The following is a 19,123-nucleotide window of genomic DNA, read 5'->3' as shown; positions in this document are numbered from 1 at the left end:
CCTTATGTTCTCCCTGAAATTCTGTACAACCTCTGGTTTAGTCAGTTTATCCAGGTCCCATCTCCTTAAATTCCCACCTTTTTGCAGTTTCTTCAGTTTCAATCTACAGTTCATAACCAATAGATTGTGGTCAGAGTCCACATCTGCCCCTGGAAATGTTTTACAATTTGAAAACTGGTTCCTAAATCTCTGTCTTACCATTATGTAATCTATCTGAAACCTGTCAGTATCTCCAGGCTTCTTCCATGTATACAACCTTCATTTATGATTCTTGAACCAAGTGTTAGCTATGATTAAGCTATGCTTTGTGCAAAATTCTACCAGGCGGCTTCCTCTTTCATTTCTTAGCCCGAATCCATATTCACCTACTACGTTTCCTTCTGTCCCTTTTCCTACTACCGAATTCCAGTCACCCATGTCTATTAAATTTTCGTCTCCCTTCACTGTCTGAATAATTTCTTTTATTTCATCATACATTTTTTCAATTTCTTCATCACCTGTAGAGCTAGATGGCATATAAACTTGTACTACTGTAGTAGGCGTGGGCTTCGTGCCTATCTTGGTCACAATAATGCGTTCGCTATTCTGTTTGTAGTAGCTTACCCGCACTCCTATTTTTTTATTCATTATTAAACCTACTCCTGCACTACCCCTATTCGATTTTGTATTTATAACCCTGTATTCAACTGACCAAAAGTCTTGTTCCTCCTGCCACCGAACTTCACTAATTCCCACTATATCCAACTTTAACCTAACCATTTCCCTTTTTAAATTTTTTAACCTACCTGCCCGATTAAGGGATCTGACATACCACTCTCCGATCCGTAGAACGCCAGTTTTCTTTCTCCCTAGAACTTAGAACTACTTAAACCTACCTAACCTAAGGACAGCACACACATCCATGCCCGCAGCAGGATTCGAACCTGCGAGCGTTGCGGCCGCGCGGTTCCAGACTGAAGCGCCTAGAACCGCTCGGCCACAGCGGCCGGCTTGGTTCTATAACTTAAGAAGTCTTCGAGCTACTAACACATTTGTGAACCTACTCCATATGCTCGTACCTTCTTTAACAGCATGCAATGGGGCACCTGTCAAACGCTCTCCGAAAATCTAGAAATATAGAATGTGCCCATTGTCCTTCATCCATAGTTTGCAGTGCAGTACATGAGAAAAGGGGAAGTCGAGTTCGCAAGAGCGTTAGTTTATAATACCATGCTGATTGGCAGACATAAGCTTTTCAGTCTCAAGAGAGTCTGTTATATTCGAATTGAGAATATTTTCAAGAATTCTGCAGCACATAGATGCTAGGGATATTGGTCTGTAATTTTGCGGGCCTGTTATTTTATCCTTCGTACACACAGGAATCACTTCGGCTTTATTCCAGTTGCTTGGCATTTCATCTTGAGTGTGAGATTCGCGATAAATTCAAGCCAAGTAAGGGATGAATGCCTCAGCGCACTCTTTGTAAAACAGAATTAGGGTTCCATACAGACCTGTTTTCAACTCCATCAGTTGTTTCTCTACGCCATGGATCCTTACTACTATGTCGTCCATAAGGGGAAGAACAATGCGACAAGAGACCTGAGCACCACTGCAGGAAGTGCATTCCAAGAGGCTTTTCAAAACTAGAAGAAATTTTGGGAAAAATGTACAGCTAGTGGAGTGGACTACATTGAGGAGAACAGGGCTTAGAATGTTCTAGAATGAGCAGTAAAGATGTTACAAGGAAAGTTATATATTTTTTTGAACACACCTCGTATTGACGAGCAATATTGATAGCCCCAAAAAGTGTTATCAGCTTTGTCAATTGTACTAAGTATGTGAAGTCCGGTTTTGATGGTTTGATAATATTATCCATTGAGGTGTTGCCAGAGCGTTACGAATCAGCCATACTACGTTAATGTACACCGTTTATGCTTTCAGTTTGTATTTGTGCACATCATATCTGTAATTCAATTATTCTTCAAGTTGTCTTATACCACAAAGCATCTTGAAAAGGATAAATCATAGTAAGTCATTGCATTTCCCACTTTACTTCGGTACTGTCATACAGTGCTAATCAAAAAGAAGGAACAGATTTCAAACATTTATTGCATCTAAACTACGAAAGATAGAAACACATTTCCAACCTTCCTAGAAAGAGGAAAGTTCAAATTTGTATGCATTCAATGTAAATACCATGTGTTACATAACAAATATCAAAACGGAATCTCATTTCCTGCCACGCACGAAGCAGCTGGTCTCTCGTTGTCGAATTCACAGTTTCAGCAATGCGATGTCACAGACATTCACGAGTCTCACGCATAGGGGGGATGAAAAAAAAAAAAACGCCGTCTTTTACGTAAATCCACAGGTAAAAGTCACAAGATGTGAGATCTGCAGACTTGGGAGGCCACCGACGATGAAGTTCATCCTCTGCACCACCTCTTCCAATTCAACATCCTGCAGTGGTGTCACGCAGGTAAAGTCGAACGTGCTTAGAGAAATTCTCATGGTGCTCACATTGAACGCATGGAAATTTGAACGTTCTCTTTCCATAAACGTTGACATTGTGTTCCTACCTTTTGTGGTTTGGCAGCAATATATGATTGAAATATGTTCCTTATTTTTGAATAGCACTGTATACAGGTTTGGTCCATTGATCGTGACCGGGCCAAATATCTCACGAAATAAGCGTCAAACGAAAAAACTACAAAGAACGAAACTTGTCTAGCTTGAAGGGGGAAACCAATGGCGCTATGGATGGCCCGTTCGACGGCGCTGCCATAGGTCAAAAGGATATCAACTGCGTTTTTTTTTTTAAAATAGGAACCCCCATTTTTATTACACATTCGTGTAGTACGTAAAGATATACGAATGATTTAGTTGGACCACTTTTTTCGCTTTGTGATAGATGGCGCAGTAACAGTCACAAACATATGACTCACAATTTTAGACGAACAGTTGGCAACAGGTAGGTGTTTTAAATTAAAATACAGAACATACGTACGTTTGAACATTTTATTTCGGTTGTTCCAATGTGATACATGTACCTATGTGAACTTATCATTTCTGAGAACGCATGCTGTTACAGCGTGATTACCTGTAAATACCACATTAATGCAATAAATGCTCAAAATGATGTCCGTCAACCTCACTGTATTTGGCAATACGTGTAACAACATTCCTCTCAACAGCGAGTAGTTCGGCTTCCGTAATGTTCGTACGTGCATTGACAATGCGCTGACGCATGTCGTCAGGCGTTGTCGGTGGATCACAATAGCAAATATCCTTCAACTTTCCCCACAGAAAGAAATCCGGGGACTGCAGATCCGGTGTACGTGCGGGCCATCCACCTGTCATGAAATATGCTATTCAATACCGCTTCAACCGCAGGCGAGAAATGTGCCGGACATCCACCATGTTGGAAGTACATCGCCATTCTGTCATGCAGTGAAACATCTTGTAATAACATCGGTAGAACATTACGTAGGAAAACAACATACATTGCACCATTTAGATTGCCATCGATGAAATGGGGGCAATTATCCTTCCTCCCATAATGCCTCACCATACATTAACCCGGCCAAGGTCGCTGATATTCCACTTGTTGCAGCCATCGTGGATTTTCCGTTCCCAGTAGTGCATATTATGCCTGTTTACGTTAAAACTGTTGGCGAATGACGCTTCGTAGCTAATTAGAACGCCAGCAAAAAATTAGTTATCGTCCCGTGGTTCAAATGGCCCTGAGCACTATGGGACTCAACATATTAGGTCATAAGTCCCCTAGAACTTAGAACTACTTAAACCTAACTAACCTAAGGACACTTTTTTTTTTTTTTTTTTTTTCACTTGCCGCCCTGATTTTACGACCCACCACCTAAGTGCTTAAGGTGGGTCTATTTTGACCACTTGGCCGCTACGACCGGTGTGCGGACCCTGATGTAGTAGATGAAACTCACACCAGTTCCCGCATCCGGTCGCACCGTTGCCCGTGCCCGCCACGTGGAGGCGGGTCTGTGCTTTTTTTTTTTTTTTTTTTTCTTATTTCTTTCTTTACTTTGGCAGCTTTCCCAAAACCGATTTAACAAAATTTTTACAAAAATAAATTTTGAATTAGAAGAAGGAAATACAAGGAATAGTTTAGACTGAAGAGGAGAAAAGACGATAGGAAAGGAAGAGATGATAGTCCCACCACCGTAGGGGACTGAGGATGAGCGCCTTGGGATTTATCTTCAAGCCTCTGATCCTCAGTCCCCTCACCTTAGCCTAGGAAGTTCTATTCTATTCTATTTATGGCGTTTGATATCTCTATTTATGTTCTATCTGGTTACTTGTATACAGGTTTAGAGTGCCGTGGTAGCTGATGGCAATTGCGACGGTGCGCCGACACTGTTTATGTCTAATTTTATACATTAATCTATTGTCAGTTTTAGGTCTACTTATGTAAGTCTATTGCAGGTCAGTTGTTTTATATTGAGACTTAGTTTAGTTCTTCCACACTATGGTGTCTGTCTGGGTGCTGCATATAGGTTTATTGTCTGTGTGGTCTTCTGTTCCTGTACTCTTTGTGGCATTCGTGAGAAATTTTGTCTGTTAGTGCGTTCATTATGTCCCAAAGTTCAGGTGTTCTGATCGCATCGTATATGTGTTCCTCTGTCTGTAGGTGTTGTATCCCAGGTGTGTTCCTGTGCTGTCTGTATTTCCCGCAGAATAGGATTGTGTGTTCGGGGGTTCCCATACCTCCACATGTACACGTTGATGTGTCTCTAAGACTCACGCGATTTAAGTGCGTGGGATAAGGTCCGTGGCCAGTCAAGAAATGCACCATGCCGCGGCTAGGATCGGCATGTTTCATTCTTAATCTTTCCGTTATGTTCGGAAAAAATGTATAGACTCTCCGTCCCTTATCACTTGTGCCCCATTCCTGTTGCCATGTGTCGATTTTCCATTTTTTGAGGTCCCGCTTATTGTTCAGCGGGGAACCAGTCAATATGTTGACCTGGTCTAGTCTACCCATCTTTAACCAGTACAGAGCGGCCCGATATTTGATTGTGATATCTATCGGGAAGATTCCTAGCACAACACACAGTGCTTCAACTGATGTAGTGCCGAAGGCTCCCGATAGTCGCAGAAGGACGCTTCTCTGCCCTCGCCTAACCGCTGTTCTGTTTGTGACGAGGTTGAGTCTGTGCGCCCATGTACTGGCCGCAAAGCTTAGCACTGATTAGAAGAGTGCGCAGTGGTAAGTTCGTGTGACTGACAGAGGAAGTCTGTATTGTCCTGAATTAATCCTTGCCAGTTTATGTAGTAATTTTTCTGCCTTGTTTGTTGTTATTCTGATGTGTTCATGGAAGTTCAGCTTCTCATCTATGTATACGCCCAAGTAGCGGGTTACCGTCATTCTCTTTATGTTGTTGTTCTGTATTTTAATAGATGGATTGCGTCTGAGTTGCCCTTTGAGCAGTGTGTATGTTGTTTTGTTGCCCGCTATCTTGAGCTTGTTTGTGTTGCACCATTGTGTTATTGTTTGCAGTATGCCACTCGCCTTCTCCTCTAGCTGGGCTCTTGTGTTTGCTGAGATAACCACCAATAGGTCATCTGCATAGGCGACAGCACCGTCTGTCCTCATATCCTCCTCCAGCAGTTGCAGGAGAGGTTCAAAAATTATGTCCCAGAAGATGGGTCCACAGATCGATCCCTGCGGACATCCCTTGGTAATTTTCCTTATTACCTTCCGGTTGCCCACGCGCCATTCCACTATTCTGTCTCTACAGTAGTCTAAAATACTGTTGTATAGGGCTGCGGGTACTTCCATCTGGCGTAACCTCAGAAACAGTGCTGGCCACCACAGGTTGTCAAATGCTCCTGCGATGTCTATCATGATTGCCAAAGAGTATGTTTTATCTGTGTTTTGTGTAATTTCTAAAGCTCTGTTTATTGCATCATCGATGCTTTTCCCTTTCCGAAATCCAAACTGGTGGGGATTCATTCCAAGTAGGGTTCTGTGAGCCTGCAGGCGGTCACACAGTAGCCTCTCTTGGATTTTTGCCATGGTGTTTATGAGGCATATTGGTCTGTAGGATTTCGGATCTGATTGGTCTCTGTCTGATGATTTTCGTATGATGACTGCATTTGAGGTTTTCCAGACTGTCGGTACACGGCCTAGCCTTAAGGCGTCGTTTAGTAGTTCTGTTAAGTATGGGGTGATCTGTGGTGCTAGCCTCTTAAGCACTTCTGCATGGATCCTGTCGGGTCCAGGTGCTTTTTTATTCTTTAGCTCTTTTATCGCTACCGCAACTTCCTCGTGCGCGAAGGGACAGGTGACGGCGTCGGTGTTATACTGTTCATGAAGTTCTTGTCTGAGTGTGATCTGTTCCTGTGTGTCTGAGTCTGTGGCATCTTCCGGGAGGAGTTTGTTCAGCAGATATTGTGCTGTGTTTCTCCACCCCACTGTCATTGTGCCGTCATCCTGCCGTAGCGTGCTTAATGCCAACCTAAGGACATCACACACACCCATGCCCGAGGCAGGATTCGAACCTGCGACCGTAGCAGTCCCGCGGTTCCGGACTGCAGCGCCAGACCGCACGGCCACCGCGAACGGCTATCGTCCCGTAATTTCTCTTGTGCCCTGTGGCATAACTGTACACGACGTTCAAAGTCGTTGCCATGTAATTGCTGGAGCATAGAAATATGGTACGGGTGCAATCAATGTTGATGTAGCATTCTCAACACCGACGTTTTTGTGATTCGCAATTCTCGCACAATTTGTCTGCTACTGGTGTGCGGATTAGCCGAACAGCAGCTGAAATACCTACTTGGGCGTCATCATTTGTTTTAGGTCGTGGCTGACGTTTCACATGTGGCCGAACACTTCCTGTTTCCTTCAATAACGTAACTATCCGGCGAACGGTCCGGACACTTGGATGACGTCGTCCAGGATACCGAGCAGCATACATAGCACATACATCAACACGATATCGACCTTTCCCGCAATTGGTAAACGGACCATTTTAACACGGGTAATATATCACGAAGCTGGCGGAGTGTTACGTGATACCACATACTTATACGTTTGTGACTATTACAGCGTCATCTATCACAAAGCGAAAAAAGTGGTCCAACTAAAAGATTCATATTTCTTTACGTACTACACGAATATCTAATAAAAAGTGGGGGTTCCTATTTAAAAAAAAAAAACGCAATTGATACCCGTTTAACCTATGGCAGTGCCATATAGTGGGCCAACCATAGCGCCATCTGGTTTTCCCCCTTCAAGCTAGACAAGTTTCGTTCTTTGTAGTTTTTTCGTTTGATGCTTATTTCGTCAGCTATTCGGCCCGGTCACTATCAATGGACCACCCTAAATATGCAGTGATTAGTAAGACGCCTGACTAATGCATATAAGTCTCGCAAAGTTCTAACAAAAAAAAAAAAATTGCTCCACAGCTTCCATAACAATTTTTCTGATTGTTTGCTGATATTTCAACTTAAAGAATTATAAGGACCTGCAGGTCGCGGCTAAGAAACGCCGGGACTGGCGACAGACATGCACCCGTTTAAATGCAACCCTACCAATCAACTCGTCCAAGTTCTGGTCGGCCTTCCGTCGCCTTACCGGAACTAAACCCTCCCCCTACTATCCTCTTCTCCACGATGATCACCCCTTCCCTGACGCCCTTAGTAAGGCCAATCACTTTGCCTCCTACCTCTCCGATGTTTTCTCCATCCCCGATGATCCCCAGTTCGATTACTCCCTCTTCCCGGATATCCGCGATCGAACTGACACCTCTGTCCCTCCCCTCGCTCCTGGTTTCCAGTACTTGGACAACATTACACACACGGAACTCAATGCCCCTATCACTACACAGGATCTCATTGATACACTCCGCACAAAACGCAACACCGCTCCTGGTCACGATCGTGCCACCTACCGTCACCTTCGTGAAGCTCCTGTCTCTTTCCTCTCCACCCTGGCCAGGCTCTACAATGTAGTCCTGTCCACCGGTTACTACCCCGACCTGTGGAAAACCTCCCGTATCCTCATGTTCCTTAAACCTGGCAAACCGCCGTCCGCCGTCTCCTCTTACCGTCCTATCAGCCTTACCTCGGTCTTCAGCAAGGTCCTGGAATCTATCCTCACCCGCCGCATCCACCAGCATCTCCGCCAGCACCGCCTCCTTCCCGTCACCCAGTGTGGCTTTCGGCCATCCTTCTCTTCTGACGATCTTCTCCTTCACCTCACTCATTTCCTTTCCGAACAGCTTCATTCCCGTCGCTCCGCAATCTTCCTCTCCCTTGACCTCGAACGCGCTTATGACCGCGTCTGGCATTCCGGTCTCCTCTTCAAGCTCCAAACCTTTGCCCTTCCCATTAACTACATCCGTCTGATCGGTTCCTTTCTCTCCCGCCGTCCTTCCTATGTCACCATCCATAACACAGATTCCTACACCTTTTTCCCCTCCGCCGGTGTGCCCCAAGGCTCCGTCCTCTCCCCCCTTCTGTACCTTTTGTACACGGCGGACATGCCGCCGCCGTCACCCCCCGTCCACCTTCTCCAGTTTGCCGATGACACTGCCTTCCTTGCCCTTGCCCCCACCCTGCAACGCTCCCAACGCCTTCTCCAATCCCATCTTGACCGCTTCACTGCTTGGTGCAACCAGTGGTTGCTTAAGGTCAATCCCTCCAAAACCCAGGCGATCATTGTAGGCAAAACCACCCCTTCCTTCCGCCTCCTTGATTTCTATCTCACCGTCTATGGCCGTCCTATCGCCCTCACTCCCACCCTTCAGTACCTTGGCGTCACCCTCGACCGTCGCCTCTCCTGGACTCCCCATCTCCGGACAATCCAAGCCAAGGCACGTTCCCGCCTCCGTCTCCTCAAGCTCCTTTCTGGCCGTACGTGGGGTTTGGACGCCTCCACAATCCTCCACACCTATAAATCCCTCATCCGCCCTATACTTTGTTACGCCCATCCAGCCTGGATCTCTGCGCCCCCTACCTTTTATAAATCCCTCCAAATCCTTGAACGCCATGCTCTCCGCCTTGCCTATCGCATCCGTCTCCCCTCCCCCACGCGGATCCTGTATGATCTCATCCCCTTCCCCCACCTCCTCCTTTTCCTTGAAAGGATACGGATCCTGTACACCTCCCGTAAACTTGATCCTCCTCACCCGCTCGTGTCCCCAATCCTCTCCCACCCCCGCCCGCTGCCGCTCCTGTATTCCCATATCCCACCTGGTCTCCATCTCTCCACCCTCCTTACCCTCTCCCAAGGTGGCTTCCGCCAGCTCCCCCTCCCTGATGATGTCCTCCTCCCCTGCATCTACCCCTCCTATCAACTTTGATCCTCCCCCCCACCTCCTGTGTCCTTTCCTTTAGGCACCCTCCCTCCCCCCCTTTCCCTTCCCTTCTCTTTCCTTTCCCCCCTCCCTCCTACCCTCTCCTCCGGGCTTCTCCTCCCCCTTCCTCCCTCCCCCTCTCTCCTTTGCCCATGGCATCTCTGCTCTCCCCTCTCCCATCTCCCCATCCTCCTCCTCCACCTCCACTCTTGGCAGGTCCCCGGACTCGTACACGCTGAGTGAACATTCGCGCGCCGGAGGTCATCGCCATCAGTGTATCGTGTGTGCCGTCGTGTTTAGTGTTCAGTTTCGTCGTCACACTCCATTGTTCACCAGTGCCATTGTCTTCTTCAGTGTTTGTGCGTCGTGTCAACAGTTCGTAGTGTGGATTGTCCTCGAGTGTGAACGGCTTCTTGTGTTTTTCTGTTCGTGAGTCTACTGTTTTTTCCCGCCGTTTTTCTAAGTGATGTCTCTTCTCTGTTTATTTTCTTGTACTCTCTTCGGCTGAAGAGCAGCGTATTGTGCTGCTGCCAGCCTACCTGCTTGCTCAGGTGTCCAAATAACAATAAAGTAAAAAAAAAAAAAAAAACCTGCAGGTCGTCATAAATCTCAAAGTTACTATTAATTTCTCGTCGACTGCGATTGACACTCTCATAAACATTAATAAGTTTTCGTAAAAAGCAGGAATCATCCAGAAATTATGAAATTTTTGGGATCTGTGGTTTTGATTTCAGTCATTACATTATCGCGTGGCGTGTCGGTCTTTTACAGACATTCCCGGATCTATATCCTCTTTTTCTGTATTCTATTCCATTGTTCCCTGCCAGCTACACTCAATAAAATTGGAGCACACACTTCCTCTTGGGTGTCCTATTAATTGTTACCCTTCTTCAATCGTGTTACCAGCTGACACCCGACAACATTGACAAATATATTGATGGTGTGACAGTACCTTCAGTATACTAAAGGTTTGACAAACTAGTCTTGTCAGTAAATGTTGAACGCGTGCAGCACCCTTAAAACCGCTGACCGGTTGCGCTGGTATCCTTGAGCTAGTTACAGCTGTGATACCTGTCTGCACATCGAAGACCAACACAGCACAGACTACTAAAAATACAATTTCAGAAAGGCACAAATTTGCTTTTCGAAAGGTGAAACCATTCCTTTGCTCTGTTGTAGAAGCTAATGGGGTGTTATTCGAAATCCCACTCACGGCCGATAATGGAAACAATCTAAACTTTCTTGACAATGTGCGACGTTAGAGACGAATTATACAACTTACTACTTGACAGATATAATCTGAAACACTTTTCGCAGACCAACCCTTATCCTCCGCGCTGGTACAGTGTCAAATCAGCCTCCATTGACCCGTGAGACAGGATTAAGCTTCTCACTACTTCAAAGTCAAAATTTAAAGATCCATACTAATCCAGATACTCTCAGGGAAAAGTCAAACGAAAAATCCTCAAATTTTCACGGTAGCAGGCACGATAATCCATTGGTTCTAGTTGAACCTAACCAAATACGTCACCGTTACCCTTTAGCACCTCCAGATAGTTAATGGGTCCACTTCCTACTATGAGGCCTCTTCCTCTCGAACAAATCCATGCTTACTAAACCACAACACTCGCCGAGGAACACACTGAAGTACCCAATCAGCATTTCACATTCACACAGGGGAATGCACTTACAGCCCTTGTAGCCTCTCTGTAATTCGTAAGAACAATGTTGGTCACAAAATGTAAGTTACTCGCGACTCCAAAAATACTCTTTTAAAAGACTACTTCAAGCCCAAAGAGTACACTACGTGTACAATCGTCAGCTGTTGCCGGTTTCTTCCTAACTTAATGAGATCCAAACAGCTCCACAAAATTGTTTTGATATCGCAGCTGTGGCTACGGATGACTGTGGGACTGGAAAATAGATGGGGGTTACGTAAGCGTAGACTCAAATCAATTTTAGTAGAGAAAAAGACAAATGTAATAAATCAGAGAATATGCATGAGAAAACACAAAGTAGGAACTAGCGCTCAGTTTATCAAATTTCCTTAAAAAATGGTTCAAGTGGCTCTAAGCACTATGGGACTTAACATCTGAGGTCATCAGTCCCCTAGAACTTAGAACTACTTAAACTTAACTAACCTAAGGACATCACACACATCCAAGCCCGAGGCAGGATTAGAACCTGCGACCGCAGCAATATCAGTATCTGGCAGATTTATCCACACTATACAGTTAAATCACATAAACTACCGCTCTACAAATTCCAAGCCTAACAACATTTTATCAACATAAACGTTTGGTTATGTAAGTCTGCCATCACAGGTTCAGCAGTTTGCACAACCAAGTAGTACAAGTTACAACTATACAGGGCCTTCCACTTGTTGTGACGGAAACCGCAGTTCATAGAAACTCCTCGCTCCAAAATGTACCGAGTCTCCTCGACGTATGAAATCAATCACCGTCCGGTACTCCAGTGCGTACAATGCCTCGTGTTCGCAGCCAGCTACACTCAGTCTTGGACATCCATCAAATGTTGAAATGTGTGTGAATTCCTAAGGGACCAAACTGCTGAGGTCATCGGTCTCTAGACTTACACACTGCTTAAACTAACTTATGCTAAGAACAACACACACACTCATGCCCGAGTGAGGCTTCGAACCTCCGGCGGGAGGGTCCGCGCAATCCGTGACATGGCACCTCAAATCGCGCGGCCACTCCGCCCGGTAGCCATCCATCAGCTTAACTACCTTCCTGCTCTGCTACTGTTCCAGCTGCGTCTTCAGGCGGCCACTCTGGAACTCAAGCTTGCTAGCTGTTTCCACTTTCACTGGTCGATTCCAACCTATCTGCGCCGCCGTGGTTGCCTTCCGCCGTTCACTGCTGGAGCCTGCGGCAATTGATACGCGCTGCAGACGATCTCACGCATGTTCCACCAATTATCAAATCGAACATACCCCGCCAGCGGCAGGAAAGACAAATGTACCTAAAACCACGGTACAAAGGATAGTGTAGTCACTTTCCTTGAACAATACTTGCTGTGGCTAGTAGAATTCTCCAGAAGGTTTAGTTTCCTGCCGTGACCTTTAGTTTATTGCTAGCAGGTACTGCAAAACAATGACCATCATGGGGAAACTTACTCTCCCTTGAAATCAGTCTAGTACACCCCGTCGACAACCAATTTAGTACGCTTAGGGAAAGACCAGCCCATAATCCTCAGACTAAATAAAGATCTCTCCCCCTGGGCAACGGAAACTCTTCCTGGCGTTCAGAGTAACAAATAGGATGAGCACGCAGGTGTGGTCGGGAAATAATTTGTTACACTACATGATTCCACTTGGCACAGATGGAATGCTACTACTGTCACTTGAGACGCTTTAATGATACAGGGTACTTATTAATGGTGGAAAAATCAAAATTTTTTATGACTTTATTAAATTCTATTCCCTTTCCTGATTACATTGATATATACGTTATAGAGTTTCAAATGAAAAATGACCTATATACACGGCACTGTATGCTGTAACGCCTCCTTTATTTCTGTTACAGGAACCAGTATTATTTCGAAAAGAACTGTGAACTTTCTGTTATGAATGAAAGAAAACCAATTTTTAGTGACCTGTTTGACTCTGTTTTGGTTAGTAAATGCCTTCATGGGGGCACTCAGAAAACAAATGAAAGTTTCAACCACTGCATATGGGAAAGATTACCAAAGATTGTTTTTGTAGGACTACATACATTAAAAGTTGGTATACTAGATGCAGTGATAGGAAAGTTGGAAGTCCTGAGAAATTTAGGCATAAAATGTGGCTCTAATATGGAAGATCAATTGTTTGCATGTGACAGACAATGGCTGCATGTTGTTAAAAGGTTCGCTCTTCAAGTTACCAAAAGTGCAAGAAGTGCTAAAAGGAATGCCAAGCTTCAGGACGAAGAAATCCTGAAAGATGCAGACTATGCTTCAGGAATGTTCTGAGGCACAGTTTAATTGGACTCGTATCTTCATGCGCAATTTCCCGCAAGTCGTATTTTTCAGAATTCAGGTATAAATATTTCCTAAAATTTGTTCTAATTTTTTCTGTAACTTGCAATAGTCCATACTTAACGCAGCAGACCTAAGCTTTATTGCAGAATCAACTAAATTATAGAAAGAAATAACATTCCTATTAGGAAAAAAGTATAAAAATTAATGTGTAAGATGTGATATTTTTTATCCTTGTAATATACTTAATAGGTGGAATTAAATAGGTATAGTATCTCAGCAATCATGTCAAGCATACCTGGTAAAAATTTGGTCTGCGTCAAATATATGACATTGGATTAAATGGAAGCATTTTGGGGAAAAAAATTGCATCAATTTCTTTGCAGATTTTTAATAACCCTAAACAGGTTCAAAAGTATTCAAAATACTTCTAATTTGTTTAGAAAGTGTGCTGAATTACCTGGTATCAACAAAAAATCTGTAAAACATATGCATTATAAACAGTGCCTGAAAGAAATAGGTGATGATTTTTAGATAATATTGAGCCGGAAAAGTACCCCGAATCCTTAATCTTTGAATAGGCTGTTATGACACACTATTAGCATTGTGATAAGTCGTATTTTGAGGAAAACAGTTAACTTTTTTATTATAATCCAAAACGCAGGAGTATGTAGCAGCAATAGTTTCATAAAGAAAGTATTACTGAAAATTAGTGAATCACAGTCATCTACTGCACGTCACCCATTTTGGTTCCTGACTAAAGATGCTGTCTCGTAAAGTTGGATGTCCATCTTAGGGCTTTAATTAGGCATCGATGTGCGTAATGAAATTGTTACTGTGTAACTCTTCTAAATGCGACACGTGGTTATTGCCTGAGGTCCCATTTTGCCTGTTGCTAACAAGTTGACCGTTTTTGTTGATGTCACCTTCAATAACGCCGGTCGGTACCATTGCGCCTTGAAAACCTGTTCGGACTTTGCTTGTCTGATCTGCAATAACGACTGCACGGAACAGAGCTACCTCGTTCGCGGTGCTGCGGAAGATACGCGCTCGAGGAACTCGAAGACTTTTTGAGCCCCTGCTTATAATGGGTTTCAGGCAGTTAAAAGTGATGTCGATCAAATGTGCATGTGCGAACGGGAGAGAAGCTGAGGCTCTTACGAGTTCACGAGAATAACACTGTAGCGTCCGTCGTTTCCGTGGTGTAGCGTTTATCACATCTGTGTCACGCGCAAAAAGATCCCGGTGGGAATACTTTTCCTCCCTATGTCGGATTCTACTCCAGCGAGCCACCTCATGTCTCGATCCGCTGCATATACAATCGTTGTGCAGGTACCGCATTTATTTCTTTTTAAGCTAAAATGACAACCTCGATAGAAGGTCCCTAAGAATAGCATTGGATAGTAGCCGTTTCCGAGGTGTAGCGGTTATCGCGTCTTTCTAACACGCAGAACGTCCCGGGTTCGATCGCGGGTGGGAACACTTTGTCACCGTGCTAAACAAGACATACTTACATCCGAAGTCTCTGAAATCCTCTCCATACGTCCCACCAGAGTGTGCATTGATTTGAAATTCGATAGCTGAAGGCTAGCTGAATGCACGCAATGTAGTAGTATTTTAAGGGAACTGCATCGTAATTGAGGCTTTATTATTTGAAAATACCATTTCAATAGTGACCAAATAGGAGCGATATCTCTGAATAGATTAACAGGTATGCGACAGCATCAATGACATCACAGCTCACGTCTGAGAACGACGATAACTTTTTGTTAATGTGATGAAATGCAGGCGCTACATTGGTCAGTGATTCGAGACCTAATGAAAAATTGTAGACCACTGTGAAACATAGATTCAGGTGAAGGAAACACAAAGCTTAACTTGATCGATAATGTATTCGTAACGAATAAAATGTTGACAGGTATTCGTCGGTGGATTAGGCAAAGATATAAGATAATATACGAGAAAGTTACTTAAATTTTCATTTTTCTTCTTTCCGTATCGTAAAAGCACTTTTTAAAGTAATATATATTTGTGTACACGATTTTTTGCGTTGTTGTACTTCAGGATGAGTGTTTCCTCCGATGTCAAAGCCAGTCTTGCAATTTTTAAGGACGTCGAGGAGGAAATTTAGAGCAGGGGAAAATTGGGCTCCATCATGTAAAATGGAAGACGTGTTGCAGTGTCATGAATTATAACCCAAACGAAGTGCATGTTGGACAGCACAGGAAATCTTTAAACCAGTTCTCGGCCTCGCACTGAGCTAAATAACCTAATCTGCGAACGGAGAGACGGAAGAAAAATGAGATTCAAGACGACGATTAAGAAGATGACGAGTCGTTTGCTTCGCAGTGCTGCAATTTCCCTTCGAACGTTTTTGTGACTTTTTACCGCGCCTCAGATTTTTTTTTGTTTCAGAACGAGAACCTGCATCGGAACTAGTTGTTTAATCGTGTGAGCGGAATGACGTTAATCTGGCGGCTTCATTTAGAGGTTCGTGTGCCTGGTGCAGTGACTTGGAACAGTTTTTCTTTTTTTTTTTTTTGTTTTGTGCTTAATTTCAGTCCCAGACTATTCCCGTCCTTATCCGGATAGTCTTATTTTCTTCGTTACGTCAAGGGTTTATTACTGTCAAACGTTTCGTTAGCTGACATTATTAACGGAACTCTCCCTACACAGGGTGTTTCAAAAACAGTATCTGATTTTACAAGACTCTTCCCCAGGCTATTCATCTAATTCTCAGCTTTCTTCTTCAAAAACTTCTACTGTCGTCTCCTCTGTACTGTTTATAGTCTACGTTTCTTTTTTTTTACTTCCTACACTCCAGACAACTACGTTCAGAAAAAATTGCAAACAATTATTTCCGTTAAAATGACCAGGTTGAGATCCCTTGGTCTGTAAATAACATTATACACTAACGTTTCGTCGCTGAGTTCGGGAAATATCTTCAGAGATAAACTGACGCATAGCCGTCTTCAAAAGTCGGAAACGAAACGTCAGTGAATAATTTTCCGCAGCCTTTAAGCCACGAAATTTTGAACAGAACCAAATACTCCCCGTGAAAGTGTCATTGTATTACTTCCTAACAATAGTTTTATCTCCAGTTCACCACCGGCAATGGAGGGTGAAGCTTTGACAATGCCAGCCACTCGTGCTGGCGAAACGTCAGAAAAATCATTAGATGAACGTCGGCCGAAGAACCCAAGACAGAAGCCAATAGGCAGTTTGTCAATAGTTTTATACTTGATCGCGGACCCGCTCACCTTTGCCGGGGTAGCATTAATTATGGCCGGACGACTTGTGTGGAGCAGCGCATTTTGTTTGCGGACAACTGCGTGGAGTCATGAATAAATTTCAGAGAAAAACGTTAAGTGACTGGATATCATCACTTCCACATAACTTACGCGATGTGATCAGCTCACGGCAGGAAAGTTGTCTGGAGGCATACTGAAGTGCCGTTTGGAGTAGCATCTCATGGCAACAAGGTCACATCGTGAGATACGTAATATAAGTAAGTATGTTTACAAGCAATGCAAATACTGTGTGCGAATCATAGCTGTATTTGTGTGTGAGTGAGTACGTATCGCAGACTAGCAAAGGTGGCACAAATAAAAGTAAGAAATAACACGCTTGATGTACTTGTTTAGTTCGCATTACATCACTCCTCTTCTGAAGTTTAGAATGCACTGTAAGGTGTTTTTGAAACTCATTGCCACAATTATTTTTCGAGGAGTCTTAATGGCAGACTTCTTCGCCATGTCCACATCTAGGTTTCATTCAAGGGAGGCGGAAAGCAGCAAGTTGAGTCAACTGCTGCGCTTCTGAAAAAGGTAATGTATGTAATCGAAGCAAAGTTGCTGAAATAGCTTGTCGGAAAACGTTTTAGTTGTAGCATAGAAAATAAAAGACCACTTATTTTGGGCGGTCTAAGGCGCTGCAATCATGGACTGTGCGGCTGGTCCCGGTGGTGGTTCGAGTCCTCCCTCGGGCATGGGTGTGTATGTTTGTCCTTAGGATAATTTAGGTTAAGTAGTGTGTAAGCTTAGGGACTGATGACCTTAGCAGTTAAGTCCCATAAGATTTCACACACATTTGAATTTGAACTTGTTTTGAATTCGCATGTTTTCTCACTATACAACTTTTCACAAACGATTGTAGGCAAACTATTGGCTAAAAATATTTGATTATTTCAAATTGTAAGGCTTACACCGTTACCTGATGATGAGGGTGTTATCTTTTCGTAATCAGACATATCTGTTGCGATACTTCATATCTGAGTAACTCACTGCCTGTTATCCAAAGAATTTCCAGTGAATTAAGAGTGTAAATCTCGACTGCTAATCTGAGGAAAGCAGAAACTGGCTGGGTGGAATTAATGCTAAGCTAAAAGGCAGAGTGAACAATGTGGATCCACTGTCTTCCAAGTCAACAATCTCTTAGATTTCGAGGCACACGCTCTACAGCTAAGCCACTGTATTTTGTGCCAATCACGTCCATGTGGTCTTAACTAACTAATAACTTACAGAACAGATGCCGTGTGTTCTTTGACAAGGTTCTGCAGGTTGTCTTCTGGAATAATAAGAATACCCGAAAATTTAGTAGTGTGCGAGTACGTCTGCCGGGCTTTGAAGACCGAGATCTCTCTGCATACAGTTTTAATTATCTCCCAGTACACTACGTGGAGTTTCTTAACACTCACTTAAACAAAGGCAAGCGCACACTCCGCTGCAGAGTGAAAATCTCATTCTGGAAACATCCCCCAGGCTGTGGCTAAGCCATGTCTCCGCAATATCCTTTCTTTCAGGAGTGCTAGTTCTGCAAGATTCGCAGGAGAGCTTCTGTAAAGTTTGGAAGGTAGGAGACGAGGTACTGGCAGAATTAAAGCTGTGAGTACCGGGCGTGAGTCGTGCTTCGGTAGCTCAGTTGGTAGAGCACTTGCCCGCGAAAGGCAAAGGTCCCGAGTTCGAGTCTCGGTCGGGCACACAGTTTTAATCTGCCAGGAAGTTTCATATCAGCGCACACTCCGCTGCAGAGTGAAAATCTCATTCTGATTACACGTAAGTGCTATGTTAAAGCACACTCCGTCTCCAGGCCACAAGAGGCCCATCGGGACCATCCGACCGCCGTGTCATCCTCAGATAAGGATGCGGACAGGAGGGGCATGTGGGCAGCACACTGCTCTCCTGGTCATTATGATGGTTTTCTTTGACCGGAGCCGCTACTATTCGGTCGAGTAGCTCCTCAGTTGGCATCACGAGGCTGAGTGCACCCCGAAAAATGGCAACAACGCATGGTGGCCCAGATGGTCACCCATCCAAGTGCCGACCACGCCCGACAGCGCTTAATTTCGGTGATCTGACGGGAACCGGTGTACCCACTGCGGCAAGGCCACTGCCCTCACTGTTAATGTGGTGTCACCGCCAGACACCACACTTGCTAGGTGGTAGCCTTTAAATCGGCCGCGGTCTGTTAGTATACGTCGGACCCGCGTGTCGCCACTATCAGTGATTGCAGACCGAGCGCCGCCACACGGAAGGTCTAGAGAGACTTCCTAGCACTCGCCCCAGTTGTACAACCGACTTTGCTAGCCATGGTTCACTGACAAAATACGCTCTCATTTGCCGAGACGATAGTTAGCATAGCCTTCAGCTACGTCATTTGCTACGACCTAGCAAGGCGCCATTACCAGTTACTATTGATACTGAATCATGCACAGTCAAGAGCGACGCTCATCATTAATGGATTAAAGTTAAGTATTCCACCAGCTACGTCCGTTTTTCTGAAGTCTAAATTCCTTGTCCTGTTCCAGACCTCACGCCAGCCTGCGT

The 19,123-nt window shown here is 44.4% G+C and overlaps 1 pseudogene; it reads right to left on the bottom strand.

The window, feature by feature from the left end:
• Nucleotides 1-18,573: 18,573 nt before the first annotated feature.
• LOC126177563 (5S ribosomal RNA) lies at nt 18,574-18,691 on the bottom strand (annotated as a pseudogene).
• Nucleotides 18,692-19,123: the final 432 nt, after the last annotated feature.

This window comes from Schistocerca cancellata, chromosome 3, assembly GCF_023864275.1.
Source record: "Schistocerca cancellata isolate TAMUIC-IGC-003103 chromosome 3, iqSchCanc2.1, whole genome shotgun sequence".
Classification (NCBI taxonomy): domain Eukaryota; kingdom Metazoa; phylum Arthropoda; class Insecta; order Orthoptera; family Acrididae; genus Schistocerca; species Schistocerca cancellata.
Note: the sequence above shows the minus strand (reverse complement) of the source record. Positions and strands in the feature narration are given on the sequence as shown.